A 22,474-nucleotide genomic window follows, 5' to 3' on the forward strand; every position below is an offset into this window, starting at 1 on the left:
TGAAGAAGTCGTAACTGCCTCCTGTACATCTTCGTCCAACAGGAATCGTCGATCTTTCAAGGCCTTTTATAAGGTACCAAAGGCGTGACAATCGCATGGGGAGAGATCAGGATTAGAGGGCGGGTACTCGAGTATCTCCTACTTGAGTGGGCGTAACTCTTGCTTTACGCCATTTACGATACGGGAACGTCCGTTCTTTCACGGAACTTGCCGCACCATCCTACAACGGTAGTTCTCATAAAAATGCTGCCCCATACACGTTCTTCCGCTAGGGTCGCAGGTTCGAATCCTGCCTCGGGCATGGATGTGTGTGATGTCCTTAGGTTGGTTAGGTTTAAGTAGTTCTAAGTTGTACGGGACTGATGACCTGAGCTGTTAAGTCCCATAGTGCTCACAGCCATTTTGAACACGTTCTTATGAGTGAAAACAGAAATGCAGGGCGAAATACACAAGAGATACAGGTAAATTATATGTAAAAAATATATGTGAAATATGTGTGACATGTCCATATCCTGTGCGTAGCGATCTCGTCCTCTCTTATAACTGCATGCAATGCAGAGCGTCTTTTAAAAGAAAGGACAACCGATTACTATATTTATTTCTCAAGTAGTTCTTTTCGAAAATGAAGCTTCTAAAAGGAGGTGGAAGGAAATGGAGTTAAAATAAACTGTGTACAGTCTCGTGAATTTTTACAATTGTTAGGCACTCATATACAAAATTCGGTCTACTCCTCCTTTGCAATATGCCCAATAAATTAGGCTTTAAGCTGTGTGACGTGTTGAAGTTCGATTATTTCATATAACAAGTAAGTTTTATGTAACCCAAATTGGTAGAATACTGTGGGATCATTATCTTCAACATGTCAAAGATTCTCTATGAGAATGAAAGAAATACACTTTTTTTTATTTCTTTCAAACAAGGCGCCGTGTCTTCGGAAATATTTTCGGCGATAAATAAGTGGAATTGGAGCATAATAAGAGTTGGAATATGCAAATACTGTGTTAGTCATGTGTCCAATCTTGTTCGGATTTTGCTATTCCAAATTACGTTTGTTAAATTTTTGTGTAATATTTGACAAAAAAGCTGTAGGTGCTCGCCATTCATTATTATCAAACTTGGCATAATTTTTACTACTGTGTTCTAAGAATAAAATGAGTTCAGACTTCAGATTGATAAACCACTCCAGCACATTTCCTTTGCTTAGCCCTCTGACGGCAGTACATAAGACAACATTATCGTAACGAGCTTGAAATTCCTCCAGCAGTTCTTTAAATTTTCGATGATTCATTTCATGTGCACAAATGAAAATTACAACGCTTATGACTGATTTCATAACATCCATCAACTTGTTATTTGAAATTTAACATGTTACACTTTCTTAATGCAGTAAGCAATGAATGGAGAATGAATTTCTTAAGTTCCATTCCTTCTTAATCAACTATAACAAATATAATATGAAATGGCGTGTGACGAGGGCCTCCCGTCGGATAGACCGCTCGCCTGGTGCAAGTCTTTCGCTTTGACGCCACTTCGGCGACTTGCGCGTCGATGGGGATGAAATGATGATGATTACGACAACGCAACACCCAGTCCCTGAGCGGAGAAAATCTCCGACTCAGCCGGGAATCGAACCCGGGCCCTCAGGATTGACAGTCTGTCGCGCTGACCACTCAGCTACCGGGGGCGGACTCTATAACAAATAATTGAGGTGTTGAGAACAATAATGGCGTAAAGCGCACTGCCATCGATTTTGAGACTAACACATATGCATGATCCTGACATCTGTTGATCTTATGGTGAACCAGCTTTATTTATATTTGTAGCCCCACACTGTGCATATGAACATTCACAAAGAGCTGTTCCGCCAATTTCTCGAATGCCCATTTCCATATGGGCCCAAAGCACAGGCAAAATTGTATTGATCTGCGCTGCTCAATTTTGATCTAGGGTTAACAACATAATTTAGTGTCTACGTACTAGTAATACTGTGTAGTCGGAGATGTATCGGCAATTTATCTGAACCCCAAGCCCCCAGACGTCTTTAATGAAAATGGGGATAATGAGGACCACGAATTGTTGGAACAGGGAATCATTGTGTGTGTGGTGCAATTAGTAACGGTTCTTTATGTTATCATTCTAGTTATACATTAATTACAAACTTTACAACTGTCAAAAGAAACTATTGTCACTAACCTATATATGGAAATTTAGTGAATAAGTATTAGCAACATTTATGATCTTAAATATTAATTAATATTTCGTAACACAACAAAGGTACATTAGTTTTTCATAAGCAGTATAGGATGTTGAGACTTGATTCAAAACAGCTCCCACCCATGAGTCTGGCCGTTTGTCTACAAATTTGGTTTCCCCAAACATGTATTTTTCTCTTGTTTCTATGCTTTGGGCCCTTATGGTTCTGAGTACCACAATTATTTACACCCGTCGTTGACAGGCATCCGTCGGTACACACTCTTATTACGCTGCTCGGAGGTAAGCCATTTTCTTCTATAAAATCGTTAATTGCATCCATAAAACCACAAACATTTGTGTGATCCCTCATGGTTATACCACACATGGCTCTGAGCACTATGGGACTCAACATCTTAGGTCATAAGTCCCCTAGAACTTAGAACTACTTAAACCTAACTAAACTAAGGACATCACACACACCCATGCCCAAGGCAGGATTCGAACCTGCGACCGTAGCTGTTCCCCGGTTCCGGACTGCAGCGCAAGAACCGCTAGACCACCGCGGCCGGCATGGTTATACCATCAAGAAGTCTTCTTCTAGTATCCCATCACTTGTGCAGTAACGGCCAAGTAATGAAAATTGAGCCGTCGAAGTTGTATCTGTACTGGAGTAACAATGCAAGACTTAAATGTTTGCATATTTTACTTTATTAATTACATCCTCAAAGGTGTATTTTAAAATATCTTCTCTGCGCCAGCGACAGGTATGTTCCAAATGCGTAAACTTATTTCTTTCAGCCAACATTTGTTTACTGTTTTTACAAACTTTGAAACAAATTATTGGAAACAGTTATCGTACATTGCTTTGCCAATCAACATCCGTAAAAGGTTAGATATTATTTGAAAGAATGTGACATACGACGTATGATACTTTCGTGACAGTCGCATTTACCCAACTTTCACTGACACAACGTTTTATTGACTAAGAAATGTTGATTTTGGATGAACAATTTTTTCTTTTCTTTCTGTTGAATCTAAAAGAAGAGGTACTGCAAATGAATTATGCTCTCTTATGTAATGAGAAATAAACTGCATCTCTTCATTCACCCGTTTTCCGGAATGCTAAGCAAATAGCAGTTTCTTCCATGTGTCCGCCTATTAAAAAAAAATCTTCCCATTTGTATTGGAAACTTTTATTCTCATCGGTTATCTTTCTCTTACTAACTATTTCTGACGGTACACAAGACATCATTTATTCTAAGAAAGATAATCACAACATAAACGTGTACACACACAACCCAAACGCGATGAACGCTCAGGAGCACCGAAACTTAGTGCGCGAATCACAATGACTGCCATGGCGAAGCTGAGGGGCGGCTGGGCGGCACACGGACGATGCAACCCGTTCTTGGCGTCTCCCTCGCGAGCTACTCCCTATGTATGCCTGTAATGTTAGTGAGGTTTCGTGGAGGCGATTAGAACACAGGTCCTGTCAGTAAGAGTCCTCTTGTAACGTTAAGAGCTCTCTTGCCATACGAAAAATCGGAACAGACAGCTTGTAAGCTATTTTGCTCCTTGTATAAATGCTATATATTCTCAGTAACGATTACACGGTATAGTGTATAGAATGCTGCTGAGAGCCGCGAGCCGCACGCATACTAGATTGCAGCAGCAAGCGGTCCGCGGGCTAACTGTGCTGGTGAGGCGGTAAATTTCCACAGGGCAGTGACGCATTCACTTTGGAGGTGTGGCGGTGGGACTTGTAGTCTCGTACCACCCTCTGACGGTGATAGTACTACATGAGTCAGGCAGAAAAAATTTTGCCTAACACGGGCAGGTGAAGGTGTGGCGGTGGGACTTGTAGTCCCGAACCGATATTTTTAAACAATAATGTGCAGTTGTTCCGTCAAAAACGACTGCGAGAAAGAAAATTTTGTGCTGCACTGTAAATATGCGCTGATTCGTCTTATTTCTTGTAGTCAGTTTTAACTATACTGCCAGAGCATCTAAACCATTAGCCACATTGTTTCTCCCGTATACATTCTTTCTCCGTACCTATCATTTCAAACTAAAATTGTATACCCAACAATATGCTGTTATGTTTTCTATCGGCTTATGATTATGATATAACAGAGAGAGGGGGTGGAAAAGGAGATGGACGAAGAGAGGAGGGTGGTGGTGGTGGACAGAGAGAGGAAGGAGAAGGAGATAAGGACTTTATCCAATTCCCTTACACATTTAGCAATTGCGAAACGTTGCAGGGTTCGCTAGTGCTTTAATACATGCATGAGATACCACATTAGTCGGTACAACCAGTTCAAGTGCACAGAAGAAAGCCAGAGATGGCAACGAATGGTATAGGAGAAGTCTACAGCGCTTTAATGACAACAGAGAATGACGACACAATATCTTTGATCAAATAAATAATATTCCGTTCAGCGTAAAATCTCATTTTATTCTCATGTTGGTTTACTAGCAGTACATTAGTTATGACAGTCATCGTATGGTGACAGAATATTCAGGACAGATTGTGGAGTTCGTGTGTGGGGTTTCGCACGTAGGTTCGAGAAACGAGGTCAGTATTACACAGTATCTGTTACCGCGGCCGGTTTAAGGTTGAGACCAGAGATCAACTGAGAGACTCCTACACAATAATACGTTCTCATTTTTCAAACGTGTTATTTTCTTCCAAATCACTTGTAAAAATTACGTTAAATAAAATATTATTTCACTAATTTGAGCTACAACAGATGCTGTGTCTCAACTCTGACAACCTCAGAGTAGCATTTTCACCCTGCGTCGCTAACAGATTTAACTGTCTACAGCTCCCTTTGGTACAACTGAAGTTAATGATTGATGTCTTAACAAAACTCGTACCATCCTGGCCGTTCTTCTTTTCCGTATGTTCATTCCTTCGACGACTCTGTGGATAACCTTTTATTACTTACTTATCAGTCCAGAATATTTTCAACATCCTTCTAAAGCACCATATGTAAAAAGCTTTGGATTTCTTCTTTTCCTGTTTTCCCACAGTTCATGGTTCACTGCCATACCGTGCTGTCCTCCAAACATACATCATCATCATCAAATCAACGATCGATGACCCTGTAGATCATGGCGCCGACCTCACAATGCTCCTCCATAGACGGAAATCTTGTGCACTTTGGATCGAGTTGTCACAGACTCCTAGCTGGAAAAGGTCATTCTGTAGCTCATCCTCCCATCGCTTTCTGTGTCTCCCGATTGGACGGGTACCATCAGGTCTTCCCATAAGTACGGCTTTTGCCCGAGAGGTGTCTGGTCTCCTAGCAATTTGGCCTGCCAAGCTTATTCTCCGCGATTTCAGGTTTTGAAAGATATTCGGTTGCCTCATCAGCTCATACAATTATTGGTTTTTTCTACGTCTCCACGACGCCAGGCCTAAAGATCCTTCTCATAATTTTTCTTTCGAAGACCAACGAGGTTTCTTCTTCCTTCTCTGTTGTGCTTAGGGTTTCTGTCCCACACAACAATACTGGCACTATCACGCCATTGTATGCTCTAAGTTTTGTCTTAATTGACAGATTCTTGGATGACATTACCTGCTTTAGACTGAAATAAGTTTGAGACCCATCCACATTACGTTGGTTTATTTCCTATTTTAAATAATTTTGCCTGTTGAACCATGTACGATGGTATTTAAAACTTCCCACTTTAGCAAATTTCCATATCCCTACCTGTATGGAAAAACTGGTAGAAGCCGACCTCGGGGAAGATCAGTTTGGATTCCGTAGAAATGTTGGAACACGAGAGGCAATACTGACCTTACGACTTATCTTAGAAGAAAGATTAAGGAAAGGCAAACCTACGTTTCTAGCATTTGTAGACTTAGAGAAAGCTTTTGACAATGTTGATTGGAATACTCTCTCTCAAATTCTGAAGGTGGCAGGAGTAAAATACAGGGAGCGAAAGCCTATTTACAATTTGTACAGAAAGCAGATGGCAGTCATACGAGTCGAGGGGTATGAAAGGGAAGCAGTGGTTGGGAAGGGAGTGAGACAGGGTTGTAGCCTATCCCCGATGTTATTAAATCTGTATATTGAGCAAACAATAAAGGAAACAAAAGAAAAGTTCGGCGTAGGTATTAAAATCCGTGGAGAAGAAATAAAAACTTCGAGGTTCGCCGATGGCATTGTAATTTTGTCAGAGACAGCAAAGGACTTGGAAGAGCAGTTGAACGGAATGGACAGTGTCTTAAAAGGAGGGTATAAGATGAACATCAACAAAAGCAAAACGAGGATAATGGAATGTAGTCGAATTAAGTCGGGTGATGCTGAGGGAATTAGATTAGGAAATGAGACACTTAAAGTAGTAAAGGAGTTTTGCTATTTGGGGAGCAAACTAACTGATGATGTTCGAAATAGAGAGGATATAAAATGTAGACTGGCAATGGCAAGGAAAGTGTTTCTGAAGAAGAAAAATTTGTTAACATCGAGTATAGATTTAAATGTCAGGAAGTCGTTTCTGAAAGTATTTGTGTGGAGTGTAGCCATGTATGGAAGTGAAACGTGGACGATAAATAGCTGAGACAAGAAGAGAATAGAAGCTTTCGAAATGTGGTGCTACAGAAGAAAGCTGAAGATCAGATGGGTAGATCACATAATTAATGAGGGGGTATTGAATAGAATTGGGGGAGAAGAGGAGCTTGTGGCACAATTTGACTAGAAGAAGGGATCGGTTGGTAGGACATGTTCTGAGACATCGAGGGATAACCAATTTAGTACTGGAGGGCAGCGTGGAGGGTAAAAATCGTAGAGGGAGACCAAGAGATGAATGCACTAAGCAGATTCAGAAGGATGTAGGATGCAGTAGGTACTGGGAGGTGAAGAAGCTTGCACAGGATAGAGTAGCATGGAGAGATGCTCCCTTGGTATTTGACTTGGGCTTTTGGCTCCGCTGTGCACACCTTCACCATGTTTATTAACTTCGCTGGTATACCAAGATTTCTCAGGATGTTGTACATAGTTAATCTGTGGATACTGTCATAAGCCTTTGAGAAGTCCACGAACGTCACCGGAATCAGCTGGTTGAATTCCGATCACTTTTCCCAGATTTGCCTCACGGTGAAAATTTCTTTTACAAATCAAGGCCGATCTTTTATATTAGTGATCAATGTTGTAAAATATTTTGATATACTTGCGAATTTAGTGTTTTCTTAAGCGCAGAAATGGGAGCAAATACTTACCACGAAAAATCCCGCGCTACTATAGCACCATCTCCTCCATGCTATACACGTGATGTAGGGTAACTGCCCCTAGGCATTCGCCAAACCAAACCCTTCCATTGGATTGCCAGGCCAGACGGTACAGCGTGATTCGTCACTCCAAATCAGGCGTTTCGAGTCATCAACGGTCAAGTGTCGTCGCTCTATACGCCAACTCAATTGTCGCTTAAGGTCACTTGCTAGTGAATCTGCTTCAAAAATCAGAATTTTTTCTATGTTAAATCAATATTTAGAGTTTTGTGAACAAAATGGTAGTTAAGTGAATCGATTCAGACATCGGGAACATGTTTAAAAACAAATTTAAATATACGTCGGTATGCGGCAACGACCGCGTTTTCGCTGCAGTCTGATGTTAAATGGTGTCATTATTATTTGCGTTCACCTAGAAGCGTGAGACGTGGAAAAAAAACAAGGTTTCCCAGTACAACTGAAAGAAAGTAACGGAAAGCGTTTAATTTGTAATTACATAGGACGAAAAAACAGCTTTTCTCTGAGTTACTTTAATATGTTTTTCGGTTTATATTTCCGTCTTTGAGAGCGTGTTTCCCTGGGAAAGTAAGCGTGTATCAAGTTGAAATTGATAACACTTACTAACGTCGGTGGTCGCTTCGCAGTGTCAAGATCTGAAGCTTGTAAATGAAGGCAGCGCGGAGTTAGGGTATTTTATGCGCTCGCGATGTGTCTGATTTATGCGATTCTCTCACTGTCACTTGTTTGGACTTGTCCCGCTATAAGGGGACAGCTAGAAAACCTAATACTTACCAATTATATCTGTTCACGTTAAGCTAACAGTTAGCATCGCAATAGACTGATGATGCTGTAATGTAACGTATCACAAAATAAAGTTCGTCGCAGGCACAGACGCGGGAACTAAATTATCCCGTCTGAAAAATGGGGAATTGATGCAACCAAAGAGACCTCTAACAGAGAACGAATGAGTGTAGTGTAAGCTGTCTCTTTAGTGGACTTGTTGCATATTCTAAGTGTCCTGCCAATGAAACGCAACCTTTGGCTCGCGTTCCCCACAATATTATCTATGTGGTCTTTACAACTGAAGTTGTTCGTAATTTTAACATCGAGGTACTTAGTTGAATTGACAGCCTTGAGAATTGTACTATTTATCGAGTAATCGAATTCCAACGGATTTCTTTTGGAACTCATGTGGATCGCCTCACACTTTTCGTTATTTAGCGTCAACTGTCACCTGCCACACCATACAGCAATCTTTTCTAAATCGCTTTGCAACTAATACTGGTCTTCGGATGACCTTACTAGACGGTAAATTACAGCATCATCTGCGAACAACCTAAGAGAACTGCTCCGATTGTCACCCAGGTCATTTATATAGATCAGGAACAGCAGAGGTCGCAGGACGCTTCCCTGGGGAGCACCTGATATCACTTCAGTTTCACTCGATGAGAAGGAACAGAGAACAGATCGTCGAAAGAAAAGAATTCCGCACGAATAATGGGCCCATGAGGTAACTAAAGAGGTCAGAATAGCACAGAGGGGCAAGAAAGGGAAGAGAGAACAGATGAAATGAACCTTTAAACTGTATTTCCCAAGAATCAAATTTTCTGACATTTTATGCAACAAAAAACCATTTGAGCTGGAGGTTGAAATTTTTTGTGATATTTCAGGCTACCATTTGGCGAAGAGTAGACTGCACACACCAGCTCACTATCACCAGAAGGAAAAAATATACCCTTATTAATTATAAATTCATTATTATAAATTAATTATTTTGATTGTCTGATTTATGTATGTATAGTAAAAAGCTATTGATTGAAATCATTTGATTGTAGTCTGTTTTTTACATAACAGTGTAATAAATGAGTGCACAAAGTTTTAAGCATCTAGCAAAAATAGTTAATAAGTCTATAGACTTCAAAGGTAGACCGGCAGGAAAAATTTTAAATTACTGACCGACATAAATGTTTATATCGAAGCTATTCTGATTATTCTTATATCAAAATCGTCATCCTCAAAACGCTTTCATTGTCTTAAAATTTCTTTGTGTTCAGAGTTCACATTATGTAGTTAGACCATCATAAACTTTATGAAAATTATTACTGTTTTTCCAACCGTTCACTGGCAAGTTACCTTAACACTGACTACAGAAACCTGTGGCTTATGATGAAGTCCTCGACCATTCTATACCATTCTCTTTACCTTCTTACACAGTCATTCTGCTAACTGGACAGCTGGTATCATTTTGGAAGCCACTGGTGATTCCTTCCGCTGATTTCTTGCGATTTTTTACAGCCACCCACCGCAGTGGGCGACGATCGCTGCCTCTCAGTACAAACGTTTGTTTAACTGTGGCTATTCCTTCGCGTCTCCACTTTGCAATCTCATCCCCAACAGTCAAATGCGGCAGCTTTAATAGGTTTGAAATGTTCCTGAGGGATTCGTTAGTCAGGTGACATCCAGTGACAAGTCCTCATTCGAAGCGGGGCCAACAAGATACAAGGGCCCTGTGGCGAGCGACAGAGCACGTGACACTACAGGTCTCACGAGTTGCAGCGAACGTCTCCAGCGGGGAGAGAGTAACTATTTGAGACCCACTCCCTCGATAACAAATGACAAAATTAAGTACTTTATTGGGTACCTTCTCACTGACCTACTGATTATCCCGTGGGCTCAAACGTAGCAGAGCGTTCACGATGTATGTCGGACAAGGCAACTAGTTTGATGTCACAAGTTCGTTGCGTGGCCCGAGTTCCCCGTTGGCCCCGATTCAAAGTCACTCAGGTAGTGATCTAGTGGTCAGTTCCACATTACAAAGAAATGTCCTGCTGCTTCTGGTACGATAACCTACTTTGCTCACACAGATGCCAATATTAGAACGTAGATGTATTTGATATTAACGGGGTTTTCGTTGTATGAGTACAGATAGCGTAATAATGTATGTACTCGATTTACTAAAGGTAGATCGTTTGTAGAGCTGTTTAAAGGAGTCATGTAGTGTGTTTCGTTTAAAAGGATTAATTGGAATATCCTCCCCTCAAAGAATCGTTTGTTTTGGATGTCTTACCGGCAACGAAAATTCATCTGAAGTTAGTGAAGGTTATGAGCAACCATTTCTTTTATTTTCCTTATATAAAAATGGGCAGTTGTATTCAAACTTGGCTTTCCCGTTTGGAGAAAATCGTAATGAATGACGCCCGAAAATTGCAACCATAGATAAAAACAAACAACAGAAAAATGCACAATATGACTCCTGACAATTCTTGATTCAGAGAGTATGAAACAACTAACGGAACATTTTTCGCGAAATTTGGCTACGAGAAAATTTTGTGAAATATATGTGCCACTTTTGCTGGATTCTGGCTAAAACCAGATAAAAAAACTAATTTCTCTGCAGTTTTTGGTCAAGTTTGGAAATGTGCTATTTTATTGTTGTGAATGAGAAGTTTAAAACAGGAGCAAAAATGTAATCGAAAAACCACCACAAATGTATGATGTGATGGGATATGTTTTGTTGTGGCAGCCGTAAATGGGCATTTTAGAGACGTTTCAGAATCAGACTTGAGTAATACACTCTACTCACAGGAAAAAGATAGACAAAATGCGTCGGCCAAATAAAGGTGTAAGATGCAACGCGATTTTTTTTACCTAAACAACCCTCTTTGACAGCCAGAGCCGAGAAACTATGTTGGCAGTGGTATTTGGTTTCTTTCCTACGTAAATTAATAGGGAGCCGTCAGCATTGCGCCCCGTAATACGGTATCAGTACAAACAGCAAACAACTTCTTCTGAAACAACTCAGAGACAAGTGAAAAGCAGTGCAAGTGGTAGCCGGCCGAGGTGGCCGAGCGGTTCTAGGCGCTACAGTCTGGAACCGCGCAACTGCTACGGTCGCAGGTTCGAATCTTGCCTCGGGCATGGATGTGTGTGATGTCCTTTGGTTAGTTAGGTTTAAGTAGTTCTAAGTTATAGGGGACTGATGACCTCAGAAGTTAAGTCCCATAGTGCTCAGAGCCATTTTTTGAAGTGCAAGTGGTAAACACTGTTTGCATCAGTGTTGGCTTCTAAGTGGATTACGTAAAAAGATGACATAGTCATGTTTTAAATTAGTAGTCACTCGTGAGAAGTATGGCGCCTTAACATCGGAGTGCTGAAAAGATATATCCGAAACCTCAGTACTGGGATTCTAGTCTTTTTAGGTGACTCCTGGGACTGAGATGGCCGCTAATGTAGCGTCAATATCGACATCTGATTGTCGTTGCCAACTGCATTCCACATTCCATGCTGACGGCGGGGTCCGAGAACTTGTTTGATGCACTGCTAGCAGCTCAGAAACAAACCATGATGAGTACGAGAGCCGATGAGCGAGCGCACGGTCAAATGAGAGCACTGTTTCGCACTAACAGTGAAGCAAACATGTGATTGAATGACATTGTTATGTTACGTCGCGTTACGTTAGTCATAGTCGATAAAACCTGCGAAGTAGTATCTCTGGAACGTAGAAAGAAATTAGAGACGTACGTTCAATGTAAGTGCAGTGCAGTGAAACTACCTGACATCAAGTAAGGCTAATGTTTTCACGAGCCAGACCATAGACCCAAAGCGAAAGTAGAATCATATTAATACGATCAACTGCCGACGGGCGTTGATATATATCAACGGGGACAGGTGAAAATCTGTGCCCCGACCGGGACTCGAACCCGGTATCTCCTGCTTACATGGCAGACGCTCTATCCATCTGAGCCACCGAGGGCACAGAGGACACAGGGACTATCTCACGCACGCCTCCCGCGAGACCCACATTCTCACCTTGTATGTCCACACACTACATACGTAGTGTCCCACCCCAACACACTCATTACTTGTGGAAGACATTCTTTCCAAGTCCCGTAAGAGTTCGGGGAATATGTGTGCATCTGCACAGAAGAAGAAGGTCATGGACGGTATTGCCAGACCTATATACCTGTATGGATATGGTGTCTGTACTTTCGGACATGTCCGAAAGAGCAGACACCATATCCATATAAGTACATAGGCCCAAAGGTCTCGGCTTCTATCCCAAGTACGTCTTAGGACTTCGAGGGGTCATTTCTTTCACACCTGCCAATGTTTGCTGATATGAAAAATGGCGATTTTCACCTGGTTAAGAGTTCATGTTAAACTGTAAGTCCCCGTGTAAATGGCTGGGTAATGGCTGGGTAACTTAGTTCAAAGGTCAGAGGAAGACAATGGCACACGACCTCCAATTGGACTCTGCCCAGTACAGCACTGCCGCTTTCAAACCAGCCTTTGGGTTGATGACACCCCCACAATGAAATTACTTAATATTAAGAAAGACTATGCCTTTCTTTTGTTTTTGTCGTGTGCTGGGCTACTATAAACGATTAATTCGTTTTCAGAGCCCTTTATTTTCCAAAATATTACGTGTACAATTATGATTGATGCATGAACCGAACAGTAAACTCCCCAGGTTTGCATTTTGCACACTAAAAATCTTCTATGAATGCCCCTTTCAAACGACACACGTCCAAGGGGGAGTCAGTCCGTTCCACATCATACGTAGCAATATCCTGTCAATGGTCCTCACAGCAGCATTGATGCATTCTCAGAGTTTTTCCAGTGTTCTTGGTAATCGGGGTACGTAAACACGGTTCTTAATCTATCCCTAAGGAGAACACGAGCCGTTAGGTCATGCGGCCTGGGGGACCAAGGAAAAATTTGGAAATTTGTGGTAAGTTTCTATGGGACCAAACTGCTGAGGTCATCGGTCCCTAAGCTTACACACTTCTTAATCTAACTTACACTAATGACAACACACACACACACACCCACCCATGCCCGAGGGAGGACTCGAACCTCCGACTGGGGAAGCCGCGCGAAACGTGACAAGACGCCTCAGACTGCGGGGCGGTGACCAAGGGAAGAGAGCCATGTCGTCTTTCCTACTACGGCTAGTCCACCGATGCGCAAGTGTGTCGTTTAGGTAGCTGGGAACATCTGTGCCCCAATGAGAGGTGTCTGGTCTTGCTGGAAGATAAAATTCTCGAAATCAGCAGTCAATGAAGGAGACCACTACAACTGCAACACATCAAGATAAAAGGTACCCGTCACAGTCTTCTTACAGAAATGAAACGGCTCGTACAGCTTCCTCTGTGACATCGCACTGAAAACAACCTTCGTCCATGTGCTACAACTTCATGAGGATTTTCACTGTTTTACGCTCTCACATCGTGTCGATTAAGCTTTCCAGGTAAATGGAATGTTATTTCGTAGCTGAGTATTATCTTGGAGACGAAATATTTACGCTGAATTTCTTCCTGCGCTGTGACGCAAAATCGAAGCTGCCGACCTTAGTCTTCTGGTTTTAATGGCTGCATGAGCGGCAGACGGTACAGTTCGAAATTTAACATCCATTGCAAAATCTTCCACACAGCCTGCTGCGGTATTCCGAGTTCGGGTTGGCGCAGACTGTCATTTTTCGGATTGCATACGAAACTGTACCTCACCCTCTCGAAGGTTGTATCTGGCACATGGGGTCGACCGGTGTTTTTCTGTTTAAAGAGACAACTAATGACCCTCAGTTTTCAATAACAATGCACAATGTTGTGTTTACATGACAGTTCATTTCATAATTCCTTCTGAATGTACGCTGCATTGTTATAACAGATAAACATCTCCCATATTCCAATACACACAAACTCTTTTCTTGCTTTGTCGCCATTTTGTCAAGGCACTGCACTCATAAAGTCAACGAGTGGCCACAATGCAAACTCGGTGAATTCACGGTTGAATTCATGCGTCAAACATATTACATACAATACTATCGAAAATCTGAACTTTGAAATCGAATAAGTCATTTATAGTAGCCCTGTGTTTCAGCCTCAGGTTACCAGTTTCGACTTCTTACCAAGTTACCTTCAGGTAATTTTCACCATTTTGAGTTCCACCTTTAGGAAATGGTGTACAGTATTCCAGGATCGGCTGGGCACCCACTTCCACATTCTAGGAAGGCAGCAGCATGCGAACGAATTTATCTTTCTCCCTTCTTGCTTACACCAGTCATTACAGACTATTAATAAAGGAAACAAATTTTACATATGACTCTGCAACCAAATGGACTTCAAATAATTAATTTTCGTCTAGGCCGCTTAAGAAGCTTTCATTCCTTATATGAAGTATCGCTGCTTACATCCCTGGATGCGTAACTTGGAACGCCCGATTAAAGTTTTCGTACAACTGAAAAGGTACTTCATGTACCGAAGCAAAATTCAATAAGAAAATCATTTATTTAAAGAAAATACTATGGTGATAGAACAATATGACGTTGACATTTTTCTCTTCTGTAGCAGGGTATGCGTTCGATTATTAACGTCAAATAATTTTTTTCCTATAGGTTCCAGCCGTAGGTAAGTATTCGTTACGCAGTAACTTGTCAACTGAAGTAGCCTGTGCCGGACTGCGAGGCGAATTTGCACACCTGTCTTTCGTGCGCATAATACCGCGATTTGTCCTAACTTTTTATTTATTTATGTAAGAAAGGCATTTTGGAATATAGGGGTGGCCAAAAATATGGACACACCAAAAACATAGCGCATTGCCATTCTTAGTACTGTGTAAGAAAACCGTTGCCATTCAAACTAGTTTCCTCGTCTTGGAAAAGATAAATGCAGGTCCTGTATGGTCTCCATGGGATTCTTACGTCATTCTTCCTGCAAAATCGTGGTAAGTTCAGCTAAGGATGATGGAGGTGCACGGCGATCACGCACCCTTCTCTCCAAATTAGACCACAAAGGCTCAATAATACTGAGGTCTGGTGACTGTGGTGGCCATGGCAGATGTGACAATTCATCTTCGTGCTCACAGAACGAGTCCTCGATGATGCGAGATGTGCGGACAGTGCCTTGTCCTCTTGGAATACGGGATCGCTATTTGGGGACAATAATTGTACAATTAATACACCAGATCAGCCAAAGTGGTCACATAAACCTTAGAAGTAACGCCACATGCAGAGTAAATATGGGGGCCTTGGAATACCATCATATGGCTGCAAAAACATCACCGAACTCCCGTCATGTTACACTCTTGGGATGTAAACTCGGCCGAAAGTTGGAAACTGTGTGAAAGAAGACTCATCCGACCAATTGACGTTCCTACATTGCTCGACTGTCCAAGTTTTAAAGCTTCGGGATCACATTTTCCTGTTGTGGATACTTGCATCACTGACGTGTGGTTTTAAAATTCCATCTCGCCCTACGATTCGCAGATTATGGAGCCCCCTTCATCTTGCTTTGTTCTGGCAAGGTTCCCAAGTGTAACATTCAGTTCTGCAGTGACACTTGCAGCTGTCGTCCCCTTGGTTTTCTCCACAATCCTTTTTAATGACCGTTTGCCACTATCACCCAACACACTTATGCGGCCGCGTTGTGACTTAGCTGATGATGTTTTCTTTCGTTGTGTGCGGTATAAAATTTCGATGTGGTGCCCCTCGAAACACAGAACCCTTCTGCTACCTTCATTACACAGGCGCCCACCGTATGAGCACCAACAATGTTGCCACGTTGGAGTTCACGTAGCTCCGACATAGCACACTCACAACCAGACAGAACACTGTTCTGAGAACAACTGGCACTCGCGACATACGGAGGACGTCGCACAGGCAGCGTCCGTGGTCAAATACAACAGCGCATCCTGCAGGATTGGCCAGCATCTGAATTATGTTGAAGCATGCGTTTTTCTCGGTGTTCCCATATTTTTGTACAAACCGTGAAAGTATCATCATTAGGGACCGGATTATATGCATTTGCATGTTGCATATGTATTTGCATATTCGAATCCTTTTCACCGGTTATTGCATATTTAACAAAAAACTAATGACGATTCTTACTTTCGCTCTTTGTTTACAAAATTTTAAAAAATTTGACAAGCGGTCTCTAGCTCGATCTAGTTTTGATGTCTCACAGATTGACCGCGACCTAGAACTGCGTGCAATCGATAACCGAGAGACTGCTACCCTAGCGAAATCATTACAGAACAGGAACAGGCAGACAGTCGATGCTCCGGCGCACGCACCCACGGTTAATCCCCTTCGCTGTCATACCGTACGCGTCGGCAACAATTGAACTACGCAAGCTTAGTCGCAAGTCCGTTGTCTCAGTTTAGCTTTCTGCTCACTTGTACACAGTTGAACTTGCTTACGACTTACAGTGTGAAACGTGTTGTGCGCCATGCCACCCGAAAAAAGAAACGTTGTTTCCTGGATAGCTGACCATCCTGGAACATTTACATACGACGAATTGTTTTACGTTGTCGAGTTTGTGAGAAAAACGTTTAGTGCAAAAAAAAGTTTCAAATAGACCAGCATGTCAAGACAAGTCGTCATATCGCAGGAATGCAGAAGAAGAGACCACGACAACAGCTTCTGACAACAGCAAGTTGCAGTAGCAGGGATTTCTCCAAAGGTAACAAAAAGAGTTGGTTTAATATGGATCTAAGTGAAGAATTCAATGCAAGCAATATTCCTCTTCACAAACTTCACAAACCCTATCCTCAAAGACTTCCTGCGCAAATATTGCTTAAATCAAAATATACCAGATCAATAAACATTGCGTTAAAATTACATACCGACAATCTACGTAAATGTTCTGGAAGAAATACGCAATGAACTCAAGGGCAGCATTAACTGGATCTCAGCTGATGAAACTACAGACACTTGTCGCCTTCATATTGCAAATTTAATTGTTGGTGCTTTAAAAGAAGACCCTCCTTCTTCCTATTTAGCGGCCTGCAAAGAACTTCAAAAAGTAAATCATTCTATGATCGCCAGCTTTGTGAATCAGGATATTGGAAAACTATTTCCAGAATCTTCTGCAGATAAAAGGGCGTTTGCGTTTATTGCAGATGCTGTTCCCCATATAATCAAATCAGGGAAAGCCCTCCGAGTATTTTATCCCAATCTGATTCATGTGACGTGCTTTGCTCATAGAGTACATCGTTTTGCTGGAGAAGTACATTCCACTTTGCGAATGTAAACAAACTTATTTCATCCACAAAGGAAGTGTTTCTAAAGGCTCCTGCTCGCATCCAAACCTACAAACAAAAACTACCAAATGGGCCTTTACCTCCCGAACTAGTGGTAACTCGTTGGTGTACGTGGGTCGAAGCCGTGTTGTTTTACAATGAATATTTCGAGGGCATTAGAGGGGTAGTAGACGACTTTGGCAGTTTCCCAGTGCAAAGAAGGTTTTAATGATTCCTGTATGAAAAAAGACGTTGCTGTGATTAGCACTCAGTTTTCCATATACCTGCAGGTACTAAAAGACTTAAAACTCAAGGTGTTGAATGAATATATTCAGTTAACGAATAAAATTATTCTAGTGAATTCGTCATTGCCGGAGGTGTTTCCAAGAAACTAAAAAGTTTGAAAACATCTTAAACAATAACCCAGGATTTGAACCCCTGTGCCAAATTATTAGTTTTATCAATGGGATGGGTGAAATTTTACCAGAAACAGTAAGTGCCAACATAGCAGCCAAATTCATATACTGCCCAGTTGCCTCAGTTGATGTAGAACGGTCCTTTTCTGCTTATAAAAATGTTTTGAGTTATCGAAGATTTGGAATGGTGCTTGGTCGTTTATGTTCACAACAGTAGAAAAATGTAAAATTAATTAAAAGTTAATGCTGTTCAAAAATATTCATGATTGTATGTTGTTTTTTAAATAAAATATTACGGAGTTTTTGAGCGTCCCCTTCTGCGTGCGATTTATCTCGAAATTGGTCCTGTACATATGGACTGTTTCACTGCGACTCACTCGCGTTGTATCCGCTTGTCACAGACAACAAAAGCAAAGGAGGAACCATTTTTGTAACACGGTATGCGTCCCCATTTTGCAAACTTTTAGAAAATAATCCTAGAAAGGCCGCCTCCCTAACCTCTACCAGAAAGCATTCAGAAAATGATATCAGCGTTTTAAATGCACCGATTTTTCGCGTGACCACCGCTCTTCCTCGTAATTTATACGCAAAGGTTCGACTTCCAGATATAATGCACGCAGTAACTACCATGTTTTTTTTAATTATTTAATCTTGCATATTTCGACACTTTTAGTACAGTTTTAAGCATTTTTATGCATATTTGCGTGTTTTTATGATAATCCAGTCTGTAATTATCATATACCCGACTCATGCTGGCGTGCTTTGCAGTCCTGACAGGAACACTATAGAGGTGAGTTGGAACGGAGCTCTTAGTGGTTACTAGGCGGTTAGGATATTACAGAGACGGTTAGGATATTACAGATTGAATGTTCAGCTGATACTGGAATGCTCCAAATCAAGAAGCCACTTGTGTACCGCACTGAAGTCAAACAAACAATCTCCTAAGACTAACTCATGACCGCCACCAAGGACGATTAACGATTATTGTCCGAACTGAAATTGGCATTGGTGGTCGAGAGTCCCCACCTGGTAAAGTTCGGCGGCTGAATTGCAAGTCCATCCAGTTGACGCCACATGCGTATCAGTGACGATGAAATGATGTTGAGGACAACACAACACCCAGTCCCCCAGCGGAGAAAATCTCTGCCCTGGCCGGGAATCGAAGCCGGACTCGCTGAATTGCACTCACGCATGCTGACCACTCAGGTAAGGGAGTGCACTGTCCTGAATAATCAGTTCCGTAAGCCGAACATGCTGTAGTAGTGTACTACCATGAAAAATCCGAGCAGAAGCACATGAATTTAACAGCGTGGTAAGACATGCATTAGCTTCCGTGCCATATAGTACTATAAAACCTCAAGAAAGTCACACATAACACGCAGAAACCTGGAAACCGTGTGCAGTACGTCCTTGGCTTAGGCAGTTAAGTCTGGTGGGATAAGATGCTATATCTGTTGCTTAAAGCTGCTAGTATTAGCTTATTAAATCAGAGGTACACAAGATAGCGTCTCGTGTTTGTCAGACAGTCAGATGTGTCGTGGCTCCGTAAATACATGGGATGGATTTCCAGATTCCTACAACTACACTTACATCTACAACTATACTCCACAAGCAATCTGACGGTGTGTGGCGAAGGACAGTCTGTGTACCACTGTCATTTGCCCCTTCTCCTGTTCCACTCACAATTGATTCGCGGGAAGAATGATTGGTCATAAACCTCCCTGTGGGCTCTAATCAGTCTAATTTTGTATTTCCGTGGTTTTGATGGGAGGACATGGTCTGCTTACAGTTTATAAGGTTAGTTGACAACTTAGTGACTTACAGCAGTTGGGGTAGCAACAGAACGACGCAGCATACACTCTTTAGGCATAGTCCGTTAATGGTTTGATGAAAATTGTGAATTATTTCAAACGAAGCTCCGATTGCCACTCGCACCTAATTGAAGCCAAACAAGAAATTTATGTGATTCGGTGGAGCGATCTAGTTGTCCCTTAAATGCCCCGTGCTAGAGTAACGTGGAACTGTTATTCAGTATAGAAACGCCATCGAGAGGCTGTTCGTTTAAAATATATTCGCACCTTCGATAAAAATTTTATAAGTTGTTGTTTTCCGCTTAAAACAAATAATTTTATTCAAATTAAATATCTACTAGCCAGCTTCGAGCTTAGCATCTTTTCCATACAGAGGCACACAGTACATAGTACATACCTGCACTCGCGTGTAATGAAAATATTTTTCACATTGCAACTGCATGCGTCGCTCTGGTAGCGTATAGTCTTGTTTAATAGTAAAGTTGACGTCGAAGCCAGTGAGTAGTATATTAATTCGAATAAATTTATTTGCCACTAGAGGAAAATGATGACAATGAAAAATCGCTCCAGCTGCTTGACTAATGTAGAATAGATCACAGTTTTAATTAAATATAATTTTCAATACAGTGTCACAACACATCCAGTAAACTGCTCATACAAATTTTATGCTTTGTTTATATTGCAACGAAATATTTTCCACGAGAATGTTGCTGATAAGTAGTTCTGTCACTAACATACTGTATATCTGTTTTTGTTTCTTGTTTTCTATAAATTTCATTCGTGGTTTATTCAAATCGTGTGAGTATTTGTTTCCTGAACGATTATATTGTGCAATTTATATACATCCTACACTAATGGTTATAAACAAACTGAAATTATTCTCCAATGGAATTAATATGTTAGATACGTAGCTGTAACCCAAAGTGCTAAAGCAGGCCAGCATCAAAATTATTTTTCACTCCTTGTGACAACAAATACTTATCCAAGGCAACGCAAACAACAGCATGATGCACAATCAGTCTTAACACTCACCCACATAACACACATACAGACTTGAAATCTAGTAACAGGTTTGCAGAATGCAAAGGCAATGCTACCATCACATGGAATATGTCAAGGAATTCCCGTAGACTGTGCAAAACTCGTTGGGAATACGAAGTGGATTTTCCATTCATTATGATGACAGCACAGAGAAACGTTCGCCAGACACTATGCGCTTACATGTACATGGCGAGGATACTCTGCTGCCCCAAAACGTTAAGACCACCTGCTTAAAAGCTTGTTGGTCCATCTTTATAAACTGATGCAGTAGATAATCTGCGTGACGAGGATTCGACAAGTCTTTGGTACATTCCCTGGCGCATGTGGCACAAGCTATCTACGCACAGGTCCCGTAAATTACGGGCCGGTGGTTTGAGAGCGCAGAGTGTCCCAGATGTGTTCCATCGGATTCAGTTTATGTGAATCTAGTGAAGAAGACAACAACATGAATTCTGTACCGTACTTCTCAAACCACTGTAGCACTATTCCTGCCTTTTGACACGGACTGTTATCCTGCTGGAAAATACCATAGCCTATGGGGAAGACATCAGGCATAAAGGGATTCAGGTGGTCCGCAATAATGTTCACATAGACGACAGCTATCTTGGTGTTTGCGATTACTATCACAGGTCCAATGGAAGACCAGGTGAGTGTACTTACAGCGTAATACTGTCCCCGACGCCCCCCGTCCGAATCGCGGTGCATGTTTCGAGTAGCCGTTCGGCTGGGTGACACTATATCAGGACACGGCCATTGATCTGGTGTAACAAGAACCGCGACTCCTCCGATCAGGCGACACGTTTACACTGATCCATGGACCGAACCCATTCTGCTGTTTTCTAGACTGGAGAATGCTGGTCTATTATAGTGACAATGTCAGTAAATGGAAGGGAAGGTGCGATAGCGATTTTAGCTTATTTATAGTGGGATGTGTAAGTTTCCAGTTTCCAGTTGCTTTTTCTTATAACTTTTGACGAACTTAAACGAAAGATAAAATGTTAATTCTTAACTGTATGTACTTAAATGACAAGTAATCTTAAAGTGCGTCCCATTCGCTATACACCAGTAACATAATACATTTAAATGCGTCTGTTACTTACGTTTAAATGTGTCAGTCATTATGTTCCATAAAAATTGTTAATCTGAAATGTGCTCTTGGGTCGGAATGGGACGGGGCTGAATGGGATAGTGTCCCACGGTGTGTCGTGGCATGGAAACAATGAGGCCTTGGTAGATCGCTGGAGGGAGTTGGCACCACATCTGCACACCTAAAACCCAAAAATTCCGGGGAGAGTGCCGATGAGCTCTGACGCCACGTTCAATCAAATCCCAAAAGCGTTCGATCGGGTTCAGATCTGGCAGAGTTTGGTGACCAGTATATCAATTGGAACTAGCTACTGCGTTCTTCGAACCAGTTCATTACACTCCTGGCTATGTGAGATGGCGCGCTATCTTGTTGAAAAATGCCACTGCCATCAGGGAACTTGACCGTCATGAAGGGATGTACCTGATCTTTAAGCAGTGTGCGGTACACCTCGGTCGTCATAGTGCCTTGGACGCCAGCCGGTGTGTCCGTGCGGTTCTAGGCGCTTCAGTCTGGAACAGCGTGACCGCTACGGTCGCAGGTTCGAATCCTGCCTCGGGCATGGATGTATGTGATGTCCTTAGCTTAGTTAGGTTTAAGCAGTTCTAAGTTCTAGGGGACTGATGACCACAGATGTTAAGTCCCATAGTGCTCAGAGCCATTTGAACCATTTGAACCA

The 22,474-nt window shown here is 41.8% G+C and overlaps 1 protein-coding gene and 1 non-coding gene across 2 annotated transcripts in view; both read right to left on the reverse strand.

Moving 5' to 3' along the window:
• LOC126474586 (juvenile hormone esterase) overlaps nucleotides 1-22,474 on the reverse strand; it is a 163,040-nt gene that overhangs the window by 113,275 nt on the left and 27,291 nt on the right. The gene's annotated exons all lie outside the window — the stretch shown is intronic.
• Nucleotides 12,106-12,180, reverse strand: Trnat-ugu (transfer RNA threonine (anticodon UGU)). The gene has a single exon. It is a non-coding gene; the product is annotated as a tRNA-Thr (tRNA).

This window comes from Schistocerca serialis, chromosome 4, assembly GCF_023864345.2.
Source record: "Schistocerca serialis cubense isolate TAMUIC-IGC-003099 chromosome 4, iqSchSeri2.2, whole genome shotgun sequence".
Lineage (NCBI taxonomy): Eukaryota > Metazoa > Arthropoda > Insecta > Orthoptera > Acrididae > Schistocerca > Schistocerca serialis.